The sequence below is a fragment of the Protopterus annectens genome, chromosome 1.part0 (assembly GCF_019279795.1).
Source record: "Protopterus annectens isolate FY-2018-M chromosome 1.part0, PAN1.0, whole genome shotgun sequence".
Taxonomy (NCBI): Eukaryota; Metazoa; Chordata; order Ceratodontiformes; family Protopteridae; genus Protopterus; species Protopterus annectens.
The window spans coordinates 892,901,463-892,908,206 of NC_056725.1; positions in this window are offsets into that span (position 1 = coordinate 892,901,463).

The window sequence follows — 6,744 nt, forward strand, 5'->3', positions numbered from 1 at the left end:
AGTGATAAATGAGGTACACTGTAGTAACAATATGTAGCTAAATAGAAGTTTGAATCTCAGTACTGGCAAGTGTGTGTTTGTCACCAGTATCCGGTGTGGAGGTTACTGTGAGTGTGTAATAACATGATGCATTGCGGGGTGGGTTTTGGTAAATTAATATGTTGAGGACCTAGTATATGTCACAATGTCCACCTTACAAGGAAAACAGATGCCAAACGCCAGAGAGGCTGGTGTAGACAATCCATAGCCCTACATATGACATTATGGATTGTTGAACAATATAGGCAACCCTTGTATTACTCACAGAACACTCTCCACCCATGTCTCACACACAAACACACTTGGCTAGGCAACAGCCACTATATTGGTAGTTCCCTGCATATTGCCTCACAGATAGTAACCACAATGTGATTGCAGTGGACTTCATGCCTGTTGACCACAACAGTGTCACTGACATCAGAAAGTACTGTGATGTGTTACATCTCCTGATTGTGTGTTATCCAGCAAGTAAAAGGACATGACACCCTCTTCCATCCCTACAGTTGGAAAATAAATGCTTACAGCGGTTCTTTTGCTATGTTCCCCACTGGACACCTGCAACAATTGTAGAGTCTGCAAATGTAATCCACAAAGGGAATGCCATGCCTTATACACATGCCCTGTATGGACAGATGCCACTAACTCCACTGAATACCTGTATCATGCTGTCAATGTAGGTACAAGCACAACCTCATTTACAAGCCAGGACTCCCCAAATGGAGTCAGGAATGCTACATCAGAAGATAACAATCTGTATGCACAACATGGCCCAGAGACCTCAAGAAAACTTCCACATGTCAAAGAACATGTGTATGGGGCATGTGCACAACCCAGACACTGTCCATGTTATGGAATGTAGATCACATATATGGGAAGCAGCTCACATCACTGACCACCCACAATAGTAACCTGGATGAGTGGATGGTGAATACAATACCCACCTGTGGAGACCACTCCAGGGACTACACCCCTGATCCACATTGGAGACCATTGTCATGTGGCCTGATGTCCAGGTATTCCCTTTGGCTAGCCCTATACAGCCTTCAGGCCCATTCACCTATTACACACCTGTGAAGCAATGAATCTATGCATCTCAGTACTGGCAAATGTGTGTGTGTGTGTATGTGTGTGTGTGTGTGTGTGTGTGTGTGTGTGTGTGTGTGTGTGTGTGTGTGTGTGTGTGTGTGTGTGTGTGTGTGTGTGTGTGTGGAGATTAATGATTTTGAAGCCATTCACAATCACTACACCTCCCATTGCCCTACTTTAGCACGCCTGCTGTCATTCACCCTGAAATAACCTTTTAGCTATATATCAGCAATATAAGCTTTGTGGTGATTGTGATAACTGCATAATACTGTAGTGTAACAAACTAGTTAGGTAGGAGTTCTAATCCTGATCCTGCCAACTGTGTAAATGTGTGTGTTTCCCTGAGACAGTGTCTGTCTTTGCTGACACCTGCTTTTGTAGACATTTAGACTTACTACACTTCTCTTATCCTGCCTTTAGCACTGTTGCTGATGTCACTCACCTTCAAAGATACCTTTGGAAAGCTCTAGAACAGGTCAGCTCTGTGGTGTGTGCAATAACTGTGTAACACTGGAACAGCAATACATAGGGAGGTAGTGGTTTGAAACTCAGTGCTGGTAAGTGTGTGTGTGTGTCATCAGTATCATGTTGGGGTGGTTGTGTAATGACAGGATCCACTGCAGTGTGGCTTTGCTACAACTTTATACTGAGGACCTGTATGTCCAATTGTCTGCATTACAAGGCCAACAGTTTTCAAACACTGTAGAGGTTGTTGTAGACAATCCTCAGCCATAAATGTGTACAGTCATGTGCAATTACTATGTGACAATATGGATCAGTAAACAATATAGGAAACTTATAATACTTAGAAACCACTCTCCACCCACGGATCATACACAAACATGATTGGCTCTTACTCTCTTACTCCCTTCCTTTCTTAATTTGTCTCTGTCTCTCTCTCTCTCTCTCTCTCCCTCTCTGGTGGATGTGGAAAAGTACATTTGTTTTGCATAAGCAGCAGCTTGAGTTTTGTAAGTAATGTTTATGATCAGATGATGACCTGTGCACAAATTGCAGTCCCCCACTTGCTAGTTGCATGTGGAACAGCTGTGGTATCATTCTTATAGCCAATTGCATGGAAACGCACTCCTATAACTAAGCACTTCATGTGGATGTTGGCCCTTTTCCTTCACTGTGAGCAGGAATTCATGTGGGTGTTTGACAAACAGCATCACAGACAGTAGTTGGAAATACCTCTTACAACATACACTGTGGAGACAGGCCAACAAATAGGAGGGGATGTTCCAGACATTGGGACAGAATTTAATTATTGTTGTTCTACATTTAAAGTAATGTTGGTTTAACAGGGTTTGTGAGGATATGGCTGTTCTACATGATTTAAAGTCTGGCATGACAGTGTTATGTGGTTGAGGAAACTCTCACCTGAAGGCTGTCTGCAGACTGGCTAGAGTTTGGAGTCTTACATGTGTAGTGCTACTCACGCATTTCCTATCTTTAGAAATGCAGTAGCATACTCTGATGATTGCAGTCAGTACATGGTGACATCCATGTAAGTTACTGACTTCATAACCCTCAGAAGAGATATGTCACAACAAACCCTCTTATACCAGGAAACTTCTCAGTTTATCACAGCAATATATTTGTGTTTGTGTCTCCATCCCCCAAGTCTGTCACCCTTTGTCCATATGTCATGCAGTAATAGGTGCATATGTACAGTACATCATTATTTACTGACATCATACCTGATAAGCCAGTGAGAGATCAGATTGCTAGACATGTTATGTATAGTAGGCCTTACATTTGAGGATAAAACCTGTACATTCTGTTGTAGTGTGTACAGTAGTGAGGTCTGTGTACTTATGGTGATTGTTGACAGAGTGTACATTGTGAATATGTTACTTGGCCTGTGGACTGTAGTAGATGTCATTGTTCTTGGTCCTGTTCCATCTGATGTTGCATGCTGCTCTGGTTTATGGAACCCTATCAGCGTACATGTTTGTAGGGCCAGACTTACACATGTCCCATACCAAAGTCAGGCATCAGACTACACTGTGGATTGGCCCAATATATATAGGGTTAGTGTGTGAGTGGCACAGATGAGGACGGTTTTGTTCACTCAGTCCACATACTGTAATAGTAATTAGGCTTACCATAATGTGACTGTGACTGTGTTCAGATTGGTTGTGGGTATGCACTTTCACATAGTGTCTGTTACTCCATGCTGCTACATGCCTGTAGTGTCTGTTACATTTCCAAGTACATGTGTATTCCTCCATAGGAAACTTGGCTCAGTGTTGTGACAGTCTGCATGTAGTTTGCACAGTACTTTGTGACATGCCTAGAAGTTCAGTATATTTACCTAGTGTGATGTTATGTCCAGATATTTAGCACAACGAAAAAGTTGAGGTAAAAAACACACACCTTTATCAAACACAAAGCTTTCAGGTACAAGACCCTTTCTCAATGATAGACACAGGTGCATTAAAATCAGACATTAAATACACGCCCAATACATCACGTGACCCGCAGCCATGGTCATGTGACTAATGCATTAAAATAATTACATTACTTATAATTTTAAAACATAAACAAGTAAAATTAGATAAAATTCATACATACATATATTTGCTTACTTTTGTGTACTTATATTTACATGCACACATATATCAAATGCATTACCTATGTTATTTTAACTTAGTGTGTTGTATTTTTATTAGAACAGGTTTTAAGGAAACATCAAAATTTAATCCAGGGGATATATTAGCTGCTAGCCTTACTATCCACTCGTATTCTTTATTATCTAAATGATTACATAAGTCCCCTCCCCTGATAGAGCTAACAACACATTCTATTACTCTAAACTTGAAACTGTGTGTAGAGCCACAATTTAAAATATGCTTAGATAGAGCATTAGTCTCCACTCCCTCCTTATACTTGATTTATGCTCTATGATGCGTTCCTTAAGTTTTCTAGTCGTCTTGCCGACATAGAAACAAGCGCATGCCTCACATGTTGCCAAATAGACAATGTTACTTGTCATACAAGTTGCATGACACCGAAAAGTAAATATCTTCTTAGTGACAGGATGAACAAAACTACTACCACATTCTGAAGAATCAGCTTTCTGTTTGTATATATCACTACAGCAACTACAATTATAACAACTAAAGGTGCCATTACCTAGTCCATTAAGGAAGTAGCATTCACATATTCAAAATCTTTGTAAGCTAGAACATTCTTAATAGTCCTCATATTTCTGTATGTGAACAAAGGAATTTCACCTACAACTAATCTAATATCTTCCTGAGCTAATAGCACCTTCCAATATTTCCTTATTATAGTTCTGACTGCATATGAAAGAGAATTGTAAGACATAATAAATCTTCCATTAACCTTTTTATTTAATTTGTCCATTGGGGCAACAACATCTGTACTTGTATTCAAAAATACAGATGAATACATGGAATACCTATTAGATACTACATGTTCTCTAGCTTCTACCAGCATACCTTCTGGATAGCCACTTCTTCTAAAGTCTCCACATGCCTCATCAATTTGTTGTAAACACTTAACGTTATCAGTGTTTAACCTACTAACTCTTGCCAGTTGCCCCCTTACTGTACCCCTAAAAATATGGGGTGCATGCATACTAGACGCATGCAAATATCTTCCTGATGAAACTTCCTTCTTAAAACAGAAGTGTTAATAACATTGTTCTCCTTAGTTAAAGAAATATCCAGAAAATTGACAAATGTCTTAGAATAATCAGCCTTAAAGTGTAAAAAGGAAGTAGTATTATTCAAATATATAATATAGTCTTGTAACTCACTGGATGTTCCTTTCCATAAAAGAAAGCAATCATCTACGAATCTCTGATATAAAACTATATTTTCATTCAAAAGGTAGTTCCATTACCAACATAAGACTTCTCCCATTCATAGAGAACAATATTTGCATATGTATTTGCTACGGGTTCCCATAGCCACCCCGTTTGCTGCAAATAATATTCCTTATTGAATATAAAGATATTATTTTTTAAAACTATATCCAACAACATGCAGATGTTCTCTGTGTGCCTAACAGTAAAAGTGGAAGAGTGTCTTAAAATTCCCTTATTGAATTGATGCCATATTCATTTGGTATGACAGTAAATAATGAAGTAATATCTAACACAACCATGTATATATTCTGACAATTCATGTTAGATTGCTTAACATTTAAATACCATGTTCTAAGTTTAATAAGAAAATCAGTGCTGTCTTTAAGTACAGTTTCACATTTACCCAAAAGTGGTTGTAACTGCCTCTGTAAGTACAAAGAGATAGGTTCTGTTATCCAACCATTTCCTGAGACAATGGGTCTCATAGGGGGATTTTCACATGATTTATGCACTTTCGGAATGCCATATAGTTGGGGAATGATAGGACTAGAAACAGTGAAAAAATGAAAAAGATCCAAAGAGATGTCACCTGACAACTGTAAGTCATATATACACATGTTAACATAACAAATACACTTTTTTACATCAGCATATTGTATCAGTTTGTATGCAGTAGCATCCCCAATCAAAGATAATACTGAACTTATATACTTGTTCCTATCCATTAGAACTATGGAGCCCCCTTTATCAGCCTGCTTTATTACCACATTAGGTTCACTTTTTAATTCAGACAATGCTTTGTATTCATCATAAGAGATTGTAATGCCTATTAGCTTTTCTATTACTATATACATGTCTTATTTCAGTTTCACATAAGTCATTAAATGCCAGTAAAACTGGAGCATATACTGGTACAAACGACGTCTTTTACAAGCAGTGGAGTCATAAGTATCACTTTTAAACATCACTTTTAGTGCTACAGATCTGGTAAACAATTTTAAATCAGTTATAACTTTTACCATGTCTTCCACACTTGTAGGTATAAAATTCATACCTTTGTTCAAAAGAGAATAATGATGGTCATTCACAACAAAGGAAAATAGGTTTACTATGCCTGCTACTGCCTTCTGGCTAATTTCAGTTGCTTTGGGGGGCTCTCATTCTTCCGTTTATTGTCCTGCACTACCATATTGTTTCTATGTTTACTTCTTCCCCTCGACGTTGACCTCGTGCTGATTGAGCGTTCTTTGATACGTTCCGCTTGCTGCAGTTCAAAAGGTTTAAAGAAATTATTTAAAGTTTGTTGTGAAGATCGTAAAGACAACCCAGGCCCACCTTCATTAGTAGCTGTTGAAGCAGTGAGTGTAGAAGCACATTCAGTTACTGCACAAGCCACAGTGCTACTTAGAGCTGCCGCGCCCTCAGTGATGTCATCGCTATGTGAAGTGGATAGCAGTTCTGGCTCCAAGTTCAAAGCATTAGTTGTTAACAGGAAACTCATCTAGGGAATTTAAAGGTGTAGTATAAGCTTTCTGCTTCATTGTTGTAGATACACATTCACTATTAAAGTTGTTAGGTTTATTCACTTGTGGAACAATTCTTTCAGCTTTAGGCCATGAGAAAATATTACCTGTTTGGTAATCTCCCATGTCACGTACAAGTTTTCTTTTTTTCACAGTTTCTAGTCGATCATCCATGGTGGCTAGCCTATCCAACATGGACTGATAAACAGTTTGCATGGATGAAAAACATGACAAAGATAAAAGTTCATCTTCCAG